Source organism: Monodelphis domestica, chromosome 8 (assembly GCF_027887165.1).
Source record: "Monodelphis domestica isolate mMonDom1 chromosome 8, mMonDom1.pri, whole genome shotgun sequence".
NCBI classification, from domain to species: Eukaryota; Metazoa; Chordata; class Mammalia; order Didelphimorphia; family Didelphidae; genus Monodelphis; species Monodelphis domestica.
The window spans coordinates 91703549-91724987 of NC_077234.1; the positions used below are offsets into that span (position 1 = coordinate 91703549).

Below are 21439 nucleotides of genomic sequence, written 5' to 3' on the forward strand. Positions count from 1 at the left end.
CAGCAACATAGCACTGTTCCTGGCACATAATAGGTGCTTAATGTTTATTAATTACTGAAATCACAGGATTAGCAAGAGTCAGAGTTGAGACTCAAATTCAAATCTATTAATCCCAGATTAGGGGCTTTCCCAAACACCCAATAAATAAACAAACCATACTACAAAAACCTAATGAAACATGAATGACTAAATAGACCAACGATTCAATTAAAATCTTGGAGAATCGGTACTAGGTCCCTCCCAGCACGAGAATGTAAACTCCTTGTTCATTCTCTGAGTCGGTATCCTCAGAACATGGCATTGGACTTGGCACCTTGGGGCGCTTAAAAAATACTTGTAGATTGGTCAATAGCACAGAGCCTCGCCCCTAATAGAGCATTAATACATAGTTTGAATTGAATTCATTCTCTTGCAGTACTAAGCATGTGCTGGCTGGAGGTTCTGCGGGCCTAGGATATGACACTCACTGTCATCAGATGCGCGTACCTGTGACACCAGGTGTGCTAGGAGGTGTGGGCGTGTAGGGGTAAATGGAACAGATAAATGTTGTCTCTACAAGTTTAATGACGATGAAACACCCACTAGCTGCTTGTCCATTTAAACTAGACAATTCAGTCAAGCACAACAGGACATTTTCCGAACCTCTCTCTGGAGCCCCGGCACCTGTTACCAAGGGAAGCAGAGAGAGCGTTAGGAAGCTGAGGATTACACCCATACGTCACGGTTCCAACAGCTTCACCTCAGCGGATACTCTGCCCCACCCCCGTTCTCCCTGAGGCAGCCAACCCAACACAAGAAGGGAAGGATGGGCAGGACCAAATTCAACGCCTCTTCGCTAAGTTTGACCCAAGCGTGGCTCCGTCAAACAGACTCCTATTCCTCCCTCCCTCCTTTTACACCTCGACCCTCTCAATTGACTTGTTCCCACTCTCTGGTCCCGCCCCTTCCCTTCGAGGCCCCGCCCCCAGCGCGCGTGAATCTGCTGATCTCGCCGTAGCTGCGGCGGTGGCGGCGACCGCGGTAGTGAGGTGAGGGGAGCAGAGCGGAGCTATTGCACCAGTCGGCAGATCCTGGCGGGGCCGGAGAGGGATGCGGGGGTGGTGAGCTGAGAGCATTCGAGCTAGAACGAGGCGCTAGGGCGAATGAAGCTGGGCCCTAGTCCTGCGACGAGAGGCAGCGACCAAAAGAGCAGGAGAGGTGGCCGGCACTAACCGAAGCTTCCTCGGGAGCTCTTCGCTCAGGCTGGGGCCTCGGGGCCAAGCGGGACCCCCGGCCTAAGGTGGGACCCAACAGCCTGGCTTTCCTGCCACCAGGCCCTGCCTTCCCTCTTTGCCGCCTTCGCGGCCCAGAGCTGCCCTCGAGCCCCTCCTTTTCCCTCCACACTACTCCCCTCGTCCCCCCATTGGGTTCTGGAGAGCACTTCTTGCCCTACGCTTCGGCTGCTCCCAGCCTTTTTTCCAGCTCCTCGAAGCAATTCTGCCTGGCACTACTTGGGTTGCAGTCTTCTTCAGCTTCTCCCTCACTTCCCTCTCGGCCACTCGTTTTTCTCTTCTGGGAACCAGCCTTCGACTTCGGGGGTAGGTAGTCAGTCTATGCGTCGACTGCTGGTGAATTGGCCCTAATGGGCTTGTCAACTGAAGTTCAAGTGTTAGCAATAGTTTGCCAAATAAGAACCTTTAAGTTGGTGAAATTTGTGCAAAGCCCTTTTGCGTGAAAGTAAAAACAGGCATGGGGGTATTGTATGAAGCAAATAAAAGAAATCTCTAGGGTCTATGGTTCTGATATCTGAGTTTTATTATCTTGGGCGAGGACAGATTCCCCATTTTTATTAAATGAAGATATACGTCCATAGAGACTTGTTGGTAAGAAAGTTACTAATAGAACATTTGTTTAGCTAGAGTTGTAGTTAACCACTCAGTGATTGGTTTTGGGAAGAACTGAAGACCAATTACCGAGAGGAATGACTTTATAGCACCCAAGCATAACTTTTTTTTGTTTGTTTATTTGCTTTTTTTGTTTCTACAGCATCTATTCTTAACTTTTCAGGAATAAAGTTTGATGTATGCTTATTTTGAATAGAGTTACAAAAGTTTGGCAAGAAAGATTTCTCTTTGAAGGATTAAAGAAGTTATAGGCTAGAGGTAGAAATGAACCTTAAAGTTCTTGAAACTTTACATAATTCTCTAAATAGGAGGACCTAAAATTTTTGTAAGTTTATTTTATCTTCTAATTAAAGATTGGACAACTTTGTGACTCATCATTACTAAACAGAACCTGGATGCATATAAAATTTGGTCTTTTAATAGGACGCTTGTTCTTTACAACATAAAGATTCTTGGAAAAACTTTAGTGGGTTTTAGGGAGGATTTACTATCCATATTAGAGGCAGCTAAATGTTAAGTGGATAGAAAGCCAAATCTGCAGTCGGGGAGATCCAGATTCATATTGTGCTTCAGATACTAAGTCATGTGACCTGGGCACCTTGGTTTCTTCATCTGTAAAATGGGAGTAATTTTTAACACTTTTTGCAAACCTTAAAGTGCTTTATAAACGCTAGTTATTATTTAAATTTGTTCTTCATTTGCCATACCAAACCAAAGGATATGCAAAACTTGGGAGTTTCACAGCCCAAGAAAGTGTTTGTTTTAGAAAAGTCGAGAATTTTCAGCTAGTAGATATTTTTCCACTAGAGTGCCATTCTGATCATTCTGATTCCTTTTCATGTAGTAGAGATGATCCTGAGTCTCAAAGATTATGCCATCACAAACTCTGGCAGATCCTAACCAACATGGAAAGGCTTCAAGTGCTAGCCTAGTGATGATATTATTTTATCCAAAATATATTATCCAAAGACCAGCCTAACTGAAGTTCAGAGAGACTCATCACCAGACCTACACTTTAGGAAAATCACTGCCTGCTAAATGTAGGATGGATTGGAGGGTGGGTGGAGACTTGAGGCAGAGAGACCAATTAGAAAACTATTGCAGTAATCCAGGGGAGAAATGATAAGGGCCTTAACTAATGTAGTAGCTGTATAAGTAGAGAGAAGAGAATGTATGGGAGAGGTGTAGAGGGAACCCCACCCCGCCAGGATTTGGCAACTTATGTATAGGTGGAATGATAGAGAATAAGGAATTAAAGATGAGACCTAAGTTGTGAACCTAGTGGTAGAGAGGATGGTGGTTCCCTAAAGGCAAGTTTGGAAGAGGGGAGGGTTTGGAAAAAATATGAAGGATTCTGTTTTGAACTTGTTGGGTTTGAGATATCTCAAGGATATCCTGTTGGAAGTGGCCAGCAGGCAGTGGTGATTCAGAACTGGAGCTAGGACGGAATCTATGAGAACTGATGAGATTACAGAGTGAAAAAGTATAGGAAAGAGGACCCATGTTAGAACTTTAGAGGAGTTAGATGTGATACGGATAAAGATCCAGCAAAAGAGAGATGCCATTAGAAAGATAGGAAACTCAAGAGAAAGAGTCATGAAAACCAAGAGAGAATCTACCAAGGAAAAGGAGGCAGTAAACTGTGAAATGATGTAGAGATTAAAAAAAAAAGAGGTCATTAAATTTGGCAAGTACTTTGGAGAAAGGAGTTTTGGTTGACTCATGAGGTTAGAAGCCTAATTGATGAGAGTTTAGAAAAGAAAGGACGTTGTGGTATGTTGACCACTTTTTTAAGGAGTTTAGATTTAAAAAGGAAGGAGAGTTATAGGGCTATAGCTTGCCCAGATGATAGGATCAAATGAGGATGCGCATGTTTGTAGCCAGCAAGAAAGAAACCCTTAGATAAGGAAAGAGTTAAGTTTAATGTGTGAGAATGATATCTAATGGGGAAGACCAGAAGAGATAGGATCAAGGGTCACCTTAAAGGGGTTGGCCTTGGCAAACAAGAGCAACTTCATCAGAATGGAGTGAAGAATAGTGTAAGGCCATGTCAGAGGGTATAAGATTAGGATGAGGTGGAAAGAAGGAGGTCTTTGTGAATAGCTTTAGTTTGCTTTTTTTTTTTTTTTGGTGAAGTACTAGGGAAGACTTGCCCCTAATCACACAGCTTGGAAGTCTTGGAAGTGTAGGATTTTGATTTCAAATGTAGTCTTTGAAGAATTTGGAATGAAATGTAAGGGCATGATTTTGAGAGGGAAAGGGCTGGCCTTGGCAAGCTTCTTTCCCAGAAACTGGCATTAGTTGTTGTTTTTTTTTAAGACATATGCTAAGAGTGTAGACTATAGAATAGGATTGAGAAGAGAAAGTTTGGAACATCTACTGAGGGGAATTCAATGTTTAGGCATGGTTAACAATGGTGTGCCACTTCTGCTCCTTTAGGTAGTTTTTCTCAAGAGCAGAAGTAAACCAGTTACTGAGGTAGTTTTGTTTTGTGCTTGATGCAGAGCTCTTGGGATAATATTGTTCTTTTAATCTGAGTCTGATCCTTCTTAAAAAAAAAACAACTATAAGACAGTGATTGTGAATCTTTTAGAGATTTTAGAGATAGAGAATGCCAGGTCCTGCCCCCATGCCACCCCCCCAAGTGCCATGCCTGCCTCTCCCAGTGAGTAATGGATAGTAATTTAAAAAGTAAATATTTCCATTTTATTAACTTGTAACTTGACTAATCAAATTTTATAAACATTTTGAATGTTTTTAAATCTTAAATTATTTGAATATTTTATTATGAACTTAATCAGTATTGAATTTAACAGTGATAATAAAGTTATTTATACTCTTTTTCCCTTCTGAACATTTTAAATGTTCTTTTTGTTATCTCTTTCATTCTCTCACCTTTTCCCTTTCCCTCCATAGAAGCACTTGTAACAAATAAGTAAAGTTATGGAAAATAGTTCCATATATTAGTCATGTCTGAACATGTATATGTCATTCTTTACCGTTACCTCTCATTCAGGAGAGTACTTTTGAGATTTTCAAAGTTATTTTCCCCTACATTCTTATAGTGGTAATCATATAAAATTTTCTTCTAGTTCTACACATTTTATGCTTTATTAGTTCATACAAGCCTTCCTAGTTTCTCTGTGTCTGTCATTTATCATTTCTGCAGTGATATTCCATAACATTCATATATGTATGAGAAAGTGAATTGGCATTGTGGAAAAAGTGCTAAACTCCAGTAAAGATGAATTTGGATCTTGTCTTAGACTCTTGCTAGCCCTGTGACACGAGCAAATTGCTAAACCATTTTCATCATCTGTAAAATGAGCTTAATAATAGCATCTGTTTCAGAGTTTTTATGATTCCATTCCATCCTACCTTCTCTAACAGATTGCTCCTTCTGTCATTCCTGCTCTCACTAGTCTTCCATTTAACTGACTGCTTCTCTGCTGCCTACAAATATGCTTCTTTCTTTACAATCTTTTTTAAAAAAAATTTCCTTTCATTCATCCCAGTGTGTCTTCTTATCTCTCTCTTTATTTTGCCAATGAACTCACTGCAAAAGCTGTCCACAAATGGTGCCTCTTTTACTCTCTTCTTAACTCTCTGTAGTCTGACTTTAAAACACCTCTCTCCAAATTTAATAGTGATCTTTTAATTGCCTTTTCTCAATTCTCATCCTCCTTGACCTCTCTGTAGCTCTTGACACTGTCAATCATCTACTGCTCCTCTTCTCTAGGTTTTTGTGATGCTGCTCTTTGGTTTTTCTACCTGTCTGACCATTCCATTTTGGTCTCCCTTGCTGGATCTTTATTCAAGGCCAGCTTCTCAGCTGTAGGTATTCCCCAAGACTGTCCTCTGTTTTCTCTTTCACTTGGTGATCTCATCACTTCTTATGGATTTCATTATTTTCTTTATTCCAAATATTCTTAGTTTTATTTATCCAGCCCCACTTTCTCTTCTGGCCTCTAGTTTCCCATCTCCAATGTCTTTTGGACATCTCAAACTGGATATCTTATGGATTTGTTAAATTCAGCATGTTCAAAACTGCATGTATTATCTTTTCCCCAAAACTCCCCTCTTCCTAATTTCTTCATGACTACTGAGGGCACAGCCATCCTCTCTGTCACCCAATCTCAAAACCTAGGTGTCATCCCCAACCACTCAGACCTATCACTCATCCAATGTCAAGTACTAGCGATTGCATCTTTATAACAACTCTGCCACATGCCCCTATCTCTCCTCTGACATTGCCACCCCTCTGGTAAAGTTGACCTCATCACTTCTTGCTTAGACTATGGCAATAATTTTCTGGTTACTCTCCCAAGTCTGAAGTCTTTCCCTACTCCAGTTCTTCCTTCACTCATTTAGCAAAGTGATCTTCCAAAAGCACGGGTCTGAGCATGTTATCCCCCTTATTCCATAAACTAGTTATAAAACCCTATTGCCTTCAAGATCAAATATAAAATCTTCTGTTTGGATTATAAAGCTTTTATAACTTGGTCTTTGCTACACCCCCTGCTACTTTCCTAGTCTTCTTACACCTTACTCCTTCCATAACTCTTATGATCCACTTTAACATTGGCCTCTTTTGTCATTCATTGCAGGAGACACTGTGGATTATCCATCTCCCAACTCTGAGCATTTTCCCTGTGTGTGTTCATACCAAAAATACTCTTGTTGCTTTCCTTGCTTCTTTCAAATCTCAGCTAAAATTCTACCTTCTGTAAGAAGCCTCTGCGGGTTCTCCTTAATTCCTGTTTTTTGGTTTGTTTTTTTTTTCTGAGAGGATTTCCAGTTTGTTCTGTATGTCTTGTTTGTACATAGTTGTTTATGTGTTGTCTTCTGTGAACTTCTTGAGGACAAAGATTGCTTTTGCCTGTCTTTGAATCCTCTGCAATGAGTACAGTTTGCCTGATACATAGTAAGCACTCAATAGGTGATTATTGACTAGCTGACCAAGGCATTTTGCAAAATCTTGAAGCACTGTATAAATTCTAGCTATTATATACCACAATTTGTCCCTTCATTCTCTAATTGATGGCTACATTCTTTTTGTTGCTATAAATATTTTTGCCTATATAGATTTTTTCCCTCTGTCTTTGAGGTCTTTGGGAAATATGCCTAATAGTTCTCTCTGGTCAAAGGATATGTATGTACAGTTTAGTGACTTTGAGAATATTGTTTTCAATAATGGCTCTTGGGATATTGTTTATATTTGTTTCCCAGAGTAGTTGAACTAATTCTATTTGTGTTTTTCCCCAGTAAATCACTAGAAATTTTATATTTTATATATATATACACACACTGTTCACATGTGGCCCCACTCTCTTTGATTAATGATTTGATCTGTTTTTAAAATTCACTAATTTTACATCATCTTCCATATTTTAAAAATTCACTAATTCTGTATCATCTGCTATGTTTAGGATTTAAGCAAATATAACTTTGTTGAGTTAATTCTATACATTACCTTTTAGTTTTCTATTTTTCTAATGCTACATGATTACTTGTTGTAGATGTTGTTAAAAGAATTTATGCTTTAGTTAGGAGTTAGTTTCAGGAATCCACATCTACAATTCTGAGATTTCTTGAAAATTCCATAGAAATGTGTAATCTAAGATTATAGTAGCTATACTGCTAGAAAGCTACATGAAGAGTCATCTATTCTAGCCCCTATTTTATTGATATCCCCAGAGGTTTGAGATCACACAGATAGTAAAATCACAAAGGTAGAATTTTAACTGAAGTCTTAAGATACAAAATTAAACATTCTTTCCATTATAGCTATTGATTTTTTAAAATCATCTCTTTTAATTTTATTGTTTTTTTGTTCCTCTTTATTCATTCATTTATTCATTTATTTATTTATTTATTATTTTTATTTGGTCATTTCCAAACATTATTCATTGGAAACAAAGATCATTTTCTTTTCTTCCCTCCCCACCCCCCACCTCTCCCATAGCCCACCCGCGATTCCACTGGGTAACACATGTGCTCTTGATTCAAACCCATTTCCATGTTGTTGGTATTTGCATTAGAGTGTTCATTTAGAGTCTCTCCTCAGTCATATCCCCTCCACCCCTGTAGTCAAGCAGTTGCTTTTCATCAGTGTTTTTACTCCCACAGTTTATCTTCTGCTTGTGAATAGTGTTTTTTAGATCCCTGCAGATTGTTCAGGGACACTGCATTGCCACTAATGGAGAAGTCCATCACCTTCGATTGTACCACAATGTATCAGTCTCTGTGTACAATGTTCTCCTGGTTCTGCTCCTTTCGCTCTGCATCACTTCCTGGAGGTTGTTCCAGTCTCCATGGAATTCCTCTACTTTATTATTCCTTTTAGCACAATAGTATTCCATCACCAACATATACCACAATTTGTTCAGCCATTCCCCAATTGAAGGGCATCCCCTCATTTTCCAATTTTTGGCCACCACAAAGAGTGCAGCTATGAATATTTTTGTACAAGTCTTTTTCCTTATTATCTCTTTGGGATACAAACCCAGCAGTGCTATAGCTGGATCAAAGTGCCCAGACAGTCTTTTATCGCCCTTTGGGCATAGTTCCAAATTGCCCTCCAGAATGGTTGGATCAATTCACAACTCTACCAGCAATGAATTAGTGTCCCTACTTTGCCACATCCCCTCCAGCATTCATTACTTTCCATAGCTGTTATGTTAGCCAATCTGCTAGGTGTGAGGTGATACCTCAGAGTTGTTTTGATTTGCATCTCTCTGATTATGAGAGATTTAGAACACTTTTTCATGTGCTTATTAATAGTTTTGATTTCTTTGAGAGAACTTTGATTTCTTTGAGAACTGCCTGTTCATGTCCCTTGCCCATTTATCAATTGGAGAGTGGCTTGATTTTTTGTACAATTGATTTAGGTCTTTGTAAATTTGAGTAATTAAATTTTTGTCAGAGGTTTTTATGAAGATTGTTTCCCAATTTGTTGCTACCCTTCTGATTTTAGTTACATTGGTTTTGTTTGTACGAAAACTTTTTAATTTGATATAGTCGAAATTATTTATTTTACATTTTGTGACTCTTTCTAAGTCTTGCTTGGTTTTAAAATCTTTCCCTTCCCAAAGGTCTGACCTAATTTACTTATAGTTTCCTTCTTTATGTTCAAGTCATTCACCCATTCTGAGTTTATCTTGGTGTAGTGTGTGAGGTGTTGATCCAAACCTAATCTCTCCCACACTGTCTTCCAATTTTCCCAGCAGTTTTTATCAAATAATGGATTTTTGTCCCAAAAGCTGGGGTCTTTGGGTTTGTCATAAACTGTCTTGCTGAGATCATTTACACCAAATCTATTCCACTGATCCTCCTTTGTGTCTCTTAGCCAGTACCAAATTGTTTTGATAACTACTGCTTTATAGTATAGTTTGAGATCTGGGACTGCAAGTCCTCCTTCCTTTGCATTTTTTTTTCATGATTTCCCTGGATATCCTTGATCTTTTGTTCTTCCAAATGAACTTAGTTATGGTTTTTTCTAATTCAGTAAAGAAGTTTTTTGGTAGTTCAATGGGTATGGCACTAAATAAGTAAATTAATTTGTGTAGGATTGTCATTTTTATTATGTTACCTCATCCCACCCATGAGCAATCAATGTTTTTCCAATTGTTTAGATCTAGTTTTAGCTGTGTGGAAAGTGTTTTGTAGTTGTGTTCATATATTTCCTGTGTTTGTCTCGGTAGATAGATTCCTAAGTATTTTATATTGTCTAGGGTGATTTTAAATGGAATTTGTCTTTCTAATTCTTGCTGCTGAAATGGGTTAGAGATATATAGAAATGCTGATGACTTATGCGGGTTTATTTTGTATCCTGCAACTTTGCTAAAGTTGTTGATTATTTCGAGTAACTTTTTGGTTGATTCTCTAGGATTCCTTAAGTAAACCATCATATCATCTGCAAAGAGTGATAGCTTGGTCTCCTCATTGCCAATTTTAATACCTTCAATTTCTTTTTCTTCTCTAATTGCTACTGCTAGTGTTCCTAGTACAATGTTAAATAATAGAGGTGATAATGGGCATCCTTGTTTTACTCCTGATCTTATTGGAAAGGCTTCTAGTTTATCCCCATTGCAGATGATGTTTGCTGATGGTTTTACATATATACTGTTTATTATTTTTAGGAAAGACCCTTCTATTCCTATACTTTCTAGTGTTTTTTTTTAAATTTTAAACATTATTTTATTTGGTCATTTCCAAACATTATTCCTTGGAAACAAAGATCATTTTCTTTTTCGCCCCCCCCCCCCCCCCCACCTTTTCCTCTCCCAGAGCCGACGCAGGATTCCACTGGTTATCACACGTGTTCTTGACTCGAACCCATTTCCATGTTGTTGGTATTTGCATTAGAGTGTTCATTTAGAGTCTCTCCTCAGTCATATCCCCTCCACCCCTGTAGTCAAGCAGTTGCTTTTCATCAGTGTTTTTACTCCCACAGTTTATCCTCTGCTTGTGGATAGTGTTTTTTAGATCCCTGCAGATTGTTCAGGGACACTGCACTGACACTAATGGAGAAGTCCATCACCTTCGATTATACCACAATGTATCAGTCTCTGTGTACAATATTTTCCTGGTTCTGCTCCTTTCGCTCTGCATCACTTCCTGGAGGTTGTTCCAGTCTCCATGGAATTCCTCTACTTTATTATTCCTTTTAGCACAATAGTATTCCATCACCAACATATACCACAATTTGTTCAGCCATTCCCCAATTGAAGGGCATCCCCTCATTTTCCAATTTTTGGCCACCACAAAGAGTGCAACTATGAATATTTTTGTACAAGTCTTTTTCCTTATTATCTCTTTGGGGTACAAACCCAGCAGTGCTATAGCTGGATCAAAGTGCCCAGACAGTCTTTTATCGCCCTTTGGGCATAGTTCCAAATTGCCCTCCAGAATGGTTGGATCAATTCACAACTCTACCAGCAAATGAATTAGTGTCCCTACTTTGCCACATCCCCTCCAGCATTCATTACTTTCCATAGCTGTTATGTTAGCCAATCTGCTAGGTGTGACGTGATACCTCAGAGTTGTTTTGATTTGCATCTCTCTGATTATAAGAGATGTAGAGCACTTTTTCATGTGCTTATTAAGAGTTTTGATTTCTTTATCTGAAAACTGCCTACCCATGTCCCTTGCCCATTTATCAATTGGAGAATGGCTTGATTTTTTGTACAATTGATTTAGGTCTTTGTAAATCTGAGTAATTAAACTTTTGTCAGAGGTTTTTATGAAGATTGTTTCCCAATTTGTTGCTACCCTTCTGATTTTGGTTACATTGGTTTTGTTTGTACAAAAACTTTTTAATTTGATGTATTCCAGATTATTTATTTTGCATTTTGTAACTCTTTCTAAGTCTTGCTTGGTTTTGAAGTCTTTCCCTTCCCAAAGGTCTGACATGTATGCTATTCTGTGTTCACCTAATTTACTTATAGTTTCCTTCTTTATGTTCAAGTCATTCACCCATTTTGAATTTATCTTGGTGTAGGGTGTGAGATGTTGATCTAAACCTAATCTTTCCCACACTGTCCTCCAATTTTCCCAGCAGTTTTTATGAAATAGTGGATTTTTGTCCCAAAAGCTGGGATCTTTGGGTTTGTCTTGCTGAGGTCGCTTGCCCCCAGTCTATTCCACTGATCCTCCTTTCTGTCTCTTAGGCAGTACCAGATTGTTTTGGTGACCGCTGCTTTATAATATAGTCTAAGAGATCTGGGACTGCAAGGCCCCCTTCCTTTGTATTTTTTTTTTATGATTTCCCTGGATATCCTTGATCTTTTGTTCTTCCAAATGAACTTTGTTATGGTTTTTTCTAAATCAATAAAAAAATTTTTTGGAAGTTCCATGGGTATGGCACTAAATAGATAGATGAGTTTGGGTAGGATGGTCATTTTTATTATATTGGCTCGTCCTACCCATGAGCAATTAATGTTCTTCCAATTGTTCAAGTCTAGTTTTAGTTGTGTGGAGACTGTTTTGTAGTTGTGTTCATATAGTTCCTGTGTTTGTCTCGGGAGATAGATTCCTAAGTATTTTCTTTTGTCTAAGGTAATTTTGAATGGGATTTCTCTTTCTAGTTCTTGCTGCTGAGCTGTGTTGGAATTATATAGAAATGCTGATGACTTATGTGGGTTTATTTTGTATCCTGCAACTTTGCTAAAGTTGTTGATTATTTCAATTAGCTTTTTGGTTGAATCTCTAGGATTCTTTAAGTAGACCATCATGTCATCTGTAAAGAGTGATAACTTGGTCTCCTCCTTGCCTATTTTAATGCCTTCAATTTCTTTTTCTTCTCTAATTGCTACTGCTAGTGTTTCTAATACAATGTCAAATAATAGAGGTGATAATGGGCATCCTTCTTTCATTCCTGATCTTAATGGGAATGGATTTAGTTTATCCCCATTGCAGATGATATTAGTTGATGGTTTTAGATATATACTGTTTATTATTTTTAGGAACGACCCTTCTATTCCTATGCTTTCTAGTGTTTTTAGTAGGAATGGGTGTTGTATTTTATCAAAGGCTTTTTCTGCATCTATTGAGATAATCATGTGATTTTTGTCAGTTTGCTTGTTAATATGGTCAATTATGTGGATGGTTTTCCTAATATTGAACCATCCTTGCATTCCTGGTATGAATCCTGCCTGGTCATAGTGGATGACCCTTGTGATGACTTGCTGGAGTCTTTTTGCTAGTATCCTATTTAAGATTTTTGCGTCTATATTCATTAGGGAGATTGGTCTATTGTTTTCTTTCTCTGTTTTTGACCTGCTTGGCTTTGCGATCAGTACCATGTTTGTGTCGTAGAATGTTTCTTTTAATTTTAAATAAAATGACATTTGATATAAATGATACTGTCCTAATTTAAGGTCGTGGACCCCTGTGCCAGTCTGATGAAAGTTATGGATCTCTTCCCAGAATAATGTTTTTAAATTCATAAAGTAATTCCAAAGGAAACAAATTTTTTGAAATAAAGATGTAATTTTTTTCCTCATCCAAGTTCACAAACTGTCAGAAATCGATCCATAGACCCTTAGTTAAGAATCTCTATCCTAACTACAGAATGGTAGCCTTAGGAATATCTAAGTAATAAATTGGTAAAAACGTTCCATCTCTCTCATGTATTCCAGTCATTTACTATCAGAATCTTTTACGGGAATTATAAAAAAGAAATGATAATGCTTTTCTAATGAAATGGATACAAATAAAAATGCTCTCATTGCTAAGCATTCAGATTTTGTGATTATGTGTCTTCAATAGGAAAATATCCTTTGCAAAAGGCTGCTATGTTCAGAGTTCAAGCATAAATAAAGTAGGCTAACAAAAATCTGAAAACATGACTTGTCTGTCATTTCAGTGTTTACGAAAGGACTTTGGAGAGAGGGCATTTCCCTCTGGATTAGCTTCTGGTATTTATTTGACAAGATAAAATATATTTTGGAAACAGCTAGAAAACAAAGCATATTTTTGAATTAGTTTGATTAAAAAAATCACCATATTTTATGGTTTTAACCTAAGAATAGGCTATGTTCAGGAACTGTATTTATAAATTATTTATTAGATCTACCGAAATTAAGGACTGTTTGAGGATAAGGACTGTACCTTATTCTTCTTTGTTTCACTACTGGTGCTTTCTATCTAATAACTATACAGTAAATGTTCATTAAGTGAGTATATTTCCTCAGAGAAATGGTGTCAAATATGATTATTAGGTTTCCAGACCAGTTAAAAGTCTATAATTTAAACCCAAACAGCAGAAATGAACTCATAGTAGTTTTGAACTCAGCATCCAGAATCCTAGTGAAAGTTGGAATAGGCTTCATTTTCTGGAGGATTCTGGTAGTTGAAGAAAGGGGGAGATCAAGGTTCTAACATTGGTAGTTACTCTACTGAGAAAATGGGACAATAATCTCCTAAAGTATTGTTAAAGAAGGGCTTTGGCAGCAATAGCATCCAAAAGCATCAGGGTAATGCATAGATTGTTATGGATTGGAGAGTATGAAAAATATTGCCTAAAGCTCAGCCAGATTGTAATTATCCTTTTTCATCAATTCTCAGTTTGGCTTATTGATCTTAATTTGCCTTCTTGGATCACACAAATTAATTCTGTTCCATACAATAGGCCTTCGGATACCTAAAGCTATCTTGTTTTCTTTCTTTTCTAAGTCCATAACAAAATATTTCCAGTTCCTTCAACCAATCTTCCTATGTCAGAACTTGAGGCCATAGAACATGTTGGTGGTTTCCTTCTTTAGGATGCTCTTCATGTTGTTATGGTGTCCAAAACTGAACATTGGGCTAAAAATGCCAATGTGTGAAATTCTAATATGAATTAAAGTCAATTTGATGATGAGCCTCTCTACTTTAGACAAGTCCTTTGACAGCAGACATAGTCCTTCATGGGGCTCACCCTCAGGTGGCTTGTATACTAAAATTTAATGTATTGTCTTTAAAATGTTGATAATCAGTTGAAACATATTCAGATAATCCTGGAGATGGAGGTTTGGTGGTGTACTGATTTTATTCTACCACTAAATCTCTATTCCTTTGTCTAATGTTATGGACTTGAAGCTAGGTTCCTGAAGGCAGTGCCATCAGAGAACAAGCTCTGGCAGCTCCTGCTAAGCAGAAAAAGCTTTCGGAACAGACCTGGTAGTGGTCTGTGTGTGTCTTCCACAAAGCACAAACACACAGAAAATAGCCTATATCAGTCTGAAGAGATTTGTCATAGCAAGATTGGCAGCCAATACTAAACTTTTTGGCTATAGCAATTCTGTCTACTTAGGAATATGCATTTGGTGGAGAGGAGATGCTCACACTGATGAAATCACAGATCTTTGGAAATATTGAAGTAAGTTAGTTTTATTAAAACAAAAGCATAAATCTGATAAGAATTTGAACCAGGAATGATAACTCATAGCATGATATGGTATGACAGACAAGGCATGTTAGAGCTGGAGTGCAGCTTTGGGAATAACCTGGATGAATTCTAGTTTTTTACATGCAAGTGATTATACTTTTTAAAGTGGTCATGATACCCTACATCTCTTGTTATCTTTATTATATACCTAATTAACTTGTGGAGAGAAGTGTCTATTCTGTTTACATTAGGATTTTAAGTTTAAGTGAATTAATTTTGGGAAAATATATGAGAAGTGATTTTATTGGTTCATTTTTTCATTCAATGTTTATGTCATGCACATTGTGCAGAGTAGTAGGAATCAGAGAGAAAGCAACATAAGGTAGACAAAGACCTACTTTCAGTGCACTGTAAACAAAGGAAGTGGGATGAGTCAGCACAAAGACTAACGAATATTTTTTAAGTTTTTAAAATTTCCATTTTTATAAGTAACTCTTATATACAAATAGGAAGAGATTTAAGGAATTTTTGGTGTCTTCTTAAGGGACAATCTTGAGTATAAAATTGTTTGGCATAAAATTCTCACATTTACCTAAAAAGAAAGGTTTTATGTATACTTAGGTTTTGCTGGCAGTCTGCCCCTTATTTCAGACTATTTGGAAGAAGTAACATATGTTAAGTATGCTAGCAAAGGCCCTGCTTAATCCTACCAAGAATGGAGAACAGAGAAAGCCTATTTATTACTTTTTCACTTTTCTTTCTATTCATTGACAGAAAGTCTTTAGTATTAGGGCACATTGTTTTTGTTTGTTTCCTTGTATCACTGGTGTCCATAAGTATATCTCAACTACCACAACTCTTATCTCTGTGTATGGTATCTAAAATCATCAAGTTGGGAGATGGGGGTAGGGGGAAGCATTCCCACTCCCAAAAATCTTTTATTTGGCTGAGGTTGTGGAATTGCATACATAGAAGTATAATAGAAGGTAAGACACATCCACGTGGAATATAGAAAATACAAACTTGTATCCTAGTAAGATCTGATGAACCCCAAGTTTTAGGGTTAGCTTGTAAGCAGAGACTCTAATTTTGACCCACTTCCCATGAGAGTTTACCCCAAGGGAAGTTTGAGATTTAGCTAATCTTGGACTGAACTGTAGTAGTTTAAAGTAGTTTAAGTAGGGATGGCTAATCCCAATGATTTTTTTTTGTCCCAATGATTTCTTAGGCCAAAATCCTTTTACCTTGGTAGCCCAGCCCTTGGCTGGATCTTTCCCTTTTGTGTCTTTTGTAAAGCATTAACCTCTCACTGTTATTCCTGTCTGGGACTCCTCATTTTCTCTGTTACCATTGTAAAGCCAATCAACTATCTTCTCCCATCCTCTGTGCCCAGTTCCCCTAAAAGGTATTTAAGTTTCCCAATTTTAATGCCTCTTTGGAGTTTTCATATAAATGGTGACACTTCTGGGGGTCAGTGACCAGAGCTACCAGAGTCTGGGGACTCTGCGAGGATTTGTAGCATGCATGCTCTGTGAGGAGATCTAATAATGCACTCCTTTTTTCTTAATTAAAAAGTGTTTTTTTTTTCTGACTACTTAATAGTTCTGTGTTTTTTCAAGTTTAATAGACATCATGGGAATATAGGGAAATCCAGAGGGTGCACTAACAAAATCTAAAAAGACTAGAGAATAACTTCAAAATGATATATTTTGAAGTCCAAGGGAGCCCATAGACATTTCTTAACCATTTTTGTGACAGTTGTGGGAAACCTAGAGGCCCCTTCTCAAAATATTGTTTATAAATGTGTAAAAGGAAAGAATAGGGATTGCAAAGAAAACCAAATATATTGAAATGCAATTATAAAAAAAACTTTAAAAATTCAGATTCCAGGTTAAGAACCCCTGCTCTAGTTCAGTTTATACAATTTAAGGATTCCCTCTGCAACATGACTAAGAATAGGCATCTAATCTTTTCTGGAAGACCTCTAGTTAGGGAGACCCTACCACCTCCTGAGATCTATTCTCCTGAATTGTTTCAACTATTAAGACTTTTCCCCCTCCTTAACTCAAGTATAACTTTGCTCCTTTGCAACTTCTACCCATTGCTGCTGGTTTTACCTTCTGAGAGCTAAGACAAGTCGAAATCCTCTTGCACTCAGTAATGTTTCAAATATTTAAAGATGGTACTCAATTGCAAAGAAGGTGCAACCCTGTATTGGTAAAGGTGGGACAGGAAGTGTTCCCTATACCATTAAAATCATAGGTCTAATACCTACCCTAATTTTCAGCATTTTATCTTATTATCCAAATAAGACTGTTAATTAATCATTTACACTAAACACCAGTGTTCATAGTGTCTTTATTTCTTTTTGCAAGTGTGAAGACTAAGATGAAACTGATTCTACTATGTAGCAAGGATATAAAGATTGGAATTAAAATGTAAAAAAGGACATTTCCTTCAGACTAATCAGAATGGTAATAGGTATTACATAAAAGATCTGTTTTTAAAAATCTGAACTCACAAAATAGAGAAATCGAGGAGCAGCCATAGGAGTTTAGGGTTCAATTACTTGCATTTTTCAGTGACAGAAAGATTTTAAGCACCTACATGGTGCCAGATACTAGGGGAAATCCAAAGTTTAGATAAAATATCCTCTGCCCTCATAGACCTTCCAAGTTGAGTAGGAGAGTTCAAAGATAACTAATACATGATATTGTGTAAGTCCTTTCGAGACTTTCAAAATAGACTTCTGTGAGAGGTGGAGAAGTTTTTCACCAGCTGGGGATAATTAGGGAAGAAGTCAGTAAAAGTGATATTTCATTTGGGCTCTAGAGGAGAAAGGACCTTTCAGGAATTGGAAACAGCATGAGCAAAGGCAGGGGTAGGGGAGTGTATTCACTTCAAAAAATCTAAGATTAGGCCAGCTTGGCTGGAACATATAATGTATTATAAAAGAAATTTTCACTTTATTAAACCATTCACTATAAATTCTCAATTAGTGCATTCAAAACATTTGGCAGATAAAGCATTTACAGGTTTTATTAAGATGTTATGTAAAGTCAAGCAGCCTAAAATACGTTCATCTTAGCCAAAATAGTTACTTTGGTCACTACTACAGAAAACTATTTATCTTTAATCAGGAGTCCAAGAACTCTGTGAACTCTAGGAGTAAAACAGATTAGGTAGACTATCTTCAAAATCACTTTGTACTAAAAAGTTTCACATTTTCCTGTGTGTTAACTGTTGTAAATTTAAATATTTCTTGTATTTATAGGATGGACTTTAAGCAATTACAAAATACTTTTACAAATCTTTCTACAAGAAACATTAAGTATTTTTTCCTCAAATACACAGGTAAGAACCTGTAAGGATTCCCTCAGACAAAACCTAGAGTAAATAAATGGTTCTCATCCAATCAGGTTAGGCCTTTCCAAAAGCAATGACTAAGTAATGATGTTTAATAGAAAAATCATAAAGTTTGTTCCATTGGTGTTAAAAGGCTCAATGCAATTTAATGGATCATAGTTTTGCAATAGAAGAAATAAATTATATCTTGATATTGTTACATTTTTGTTATGTTATTTTTTATTACTGAAATTAGTAATATCAAATTATCCAAATTCAAGCTTATAAGGGAGACTTTAAAAAACAAACAAATCCTTACCTGTGTAAACCCAGTTAGTGATTGTTTTATTTCAGGGAGATAAATGAAGTCTGTGAGAAGTCATTTCTATTTTATCACACTATACATTGTTTATTTTAATTTATTTTATTAAAATTTTCTAATTGCATGTAAAAAAATTAACAATTATTTTTTAAATTTTGAGTTCCAAATTCTTTCCCTTCTTCCCAATTCCTTAAGAAGGCAAGCAACTTATTTTGATTATATAGGGGGAGTTATGCAAAATATTTCTATATAAGTCATGTTGTAAAAAAAAAAACACAAAATAAAACAAAAATAAAGAGTGAAAAAAGTTTATTTCAGTCCACACTCAGAGTCTATCAATTCCCTTTCTGAAGGTGAATAGCATTTTTCATCATGGATCTTTTGGAATTATCTTGGATTATTGTTATGATCAGAGTAAGTAAATCACAATCATCCTTACAATATTGCTATTACTATGTGCAGTATTCTTGTGCTGCTCTTCACTTTGCATGAGTTTATATGTCTTTCCAGATTTTTTTGAAATCATCCTACTCATCATTTCTTATAACATAATAGTATTCCAACACAATCATATACCTCAACTTGTTTAGCCATTCTCTAATCATCTAATAAATGGGCATCCCTTCAATTTCCAGTTCTTTGCTACCACAAAATAAAATTTCCATAAATATTTTTGTACAAATAGGTCCTTTTCACTTCTCTGAAATATAGACTGAGTAGTGGTATTGTTGGGTCAAAAAGTATCTACAGTTTTTTAGCCCTTTGGGAATAATTGCAAATTGTTTTTCAGAATGGTGAGTAGTTCATAACTTCACCAGCATCATTGTCACAATTTTTTCACATTCTCTCCACCATTTGTCATTTTCCTTTTCTGACATGTTAGCCAATTTGATAGGTATGATAGGTTGTATCTCAGTTTTAGCTTGCATTTCTCTAATCAGTAGTGATTTAGAGCATTTTTTATATCTAGTTTCGATTTCTTTTTCTGAAAACTTCCTGTTCATATAACTTGACCATTTATCAACTGGGCAATGGCTCTTGTTTTTATAAATTTGGCTCCCAATATATTTGAGAAATTGGACTTTTATCAGAGAAACTTATGGCAATCATTTCCCCCCAATTTCCTGTTTTCCTTTTAATTTTGGCTGCATTAGTTTTGTTTGTGCAAAAGCTTTATAATTTCTTATAATCAAAATTTTCTATTTTATTTCCCTCTATCTCGTTTTGTCATAAGCTCTTCTCTTATCCATAGATCTGACAGGTTCATTTTTTCCATTTTTTATTTGATAGCACAGTTTATGTATAAATCATGAACCAATTTTGAAGCTATCTTTATAAACAGTAGGAGATATTGGTCTTTGCCTGATTTCTGCCAAATTGCTTTCCAATTTTCCTAGCAAATTTTGTCAACTGTTGAGTCTTTACTCCTGAAGCTTGAATTTTTGAATTTATTAAACAATAGATGACTTTTTTTTACTACCATATATTGTAGAGTCAATGTATCCCACTGACCTACAACTCTGTTTCTTAGCCAGTACTAGATTATTTTGATGATCACTGATTTGCAATACAGTTTGAAATCAGCAGTTGCTAGGCTGCCTTCCTACACATTTTTCCCCCATTGATTCCTTTGATATTCCTGACCTTTTGTTCTGATAAATTTTGTTACTATTTTTTTCTAGCTCTATAAAATATTTAGTCCAGTTCATTTGTGAATGCTTCTAGTCTTAGGAATTTTTTCCCTAGAGATCTCATTCAATACTTTATTTTTCTAAAATAAAAGTGATTCTATTTACTTTTCTGCTAATTTGGGCAGTTTATATTTTTGCAAACATACCACACGTTTTATAATTATTAAGGAGACATTTGAATGCTTAAGTTGTTTTTCCCTCAGTAAGATGGAGATTATACCTGCTTGCCCTTTATAGTGATCAAATGAGATAATATATGTAAAACCCTTTGTAAAGAGGAGTCTTAATAATTGTAACTGTGCACCTGGCACTATGTCTATAATAGAGTATTCTTAAGGCCTTAGGGTCATTTTAAGCTTTTAGAGCTCAAAATTAGCTCCATTTTAAACTTTATATTAAAATACCCCTCAGGTTTTTAGGACTACCATGTGTTAAGGGTAAAATTTAGGGTTGAGACTGAATATATTATTTAGGGGTCTCCAGGGATTTAAATTCTAAATCCCAATGAAATACTTAAGTCAGAATGGGATTTTATGGTGGTTTACTTACAATAGAAGGAAGAAATTAAGAAGGAGGAGAAAGAGGGAAAAGGGTAAAGATCTACTCCAACCTGACCTGAGCCAGGGGGAGTTCTGAGGCCTCAGCCAAGGGGCCTTCCCAGAAGATTAAATCTAGCTCAGCTTCCAGCTAGTAGGCCTCCTCCAAGATGAGGGGCCTCCTTGGAGGCTGGAACCTTCAGAAGGATCAAGTGAAAGAGGAGTCAGCCTTATCACTCACCACCTGGTGGTTCAGGGAAGCAGTCTCACCTAGTCCCACATTTCAGTCAACTCCACCGACAAAGTTCGCAAAGGATGCCAAAAGCCCCTCTCACAGGAAGTGACGCGAAATATAAAGGCAGTTCTTTACATCACTTCCTATGTCTCACATGTACCAGTGGTGGCTTAAACTTGGTTTAGGACAGCCCAGGGGGTCAGTCAGTTGTTTCTGATTTGTCACTTGTTATCTCATGCAGGTCACAGACCATCCTCTCCTACAGTTAATCCTTAAGTGAGGATATATACATTCCTGGTTGCTAGAATCCTAAAGACTAAGCAGGGTGGAGTAAATCTAAAATTCACACATATACAATATAATCACTTCCTTACAGGATTCTCAATTATAATTTATTAGGTAATTTAATAGTAATTACAGGAGAATTAAGTACTATTTGCTGATTTTAAGTTCAGTAGGAGTTCAGAAAAGAAAATCAATCAATACAGGTGGGTGTCCTCAACAGTCTTTCAGGATTGGGTAGTTGTTGAGCTGTGCTTTGAAGGATGGATTTGGA

The 21439-nt window shown here is 36.8% G+C and overlaps 1 protein-coding gene across 7 annotated transcripts in view; it reads left to right on the plus strand.

The window, feature by feature from the left end:
• The first annotated feature begins 764 nt into the window (after positions 1–764).
• ALS2 (alsin Rho guanine nucleotide exchange factor ALS2) overlaps positions 765–21439 on the plus strand; it is a 97451-nt gene continuing 76776 nt past the window's right edge. For 2 of the 7 annotated variants that reach the window (XM_016425187.2, XM_016425193.2), the window contains exon 1: positions 766–1577. The gene's annotated coding sequence lies outside the window, so the exon portion shown is untranslated. Of the gene's footprint in view, positions 1578–18028; positions 18109–18774; positions 18836–21439 lie in introns of all 7 variants that reach the window. The other 5 variants (XM_056807323.1, XM_016425188.2, XM_056807324.1 and 2 more) reach the window with 5 other exon arrangements.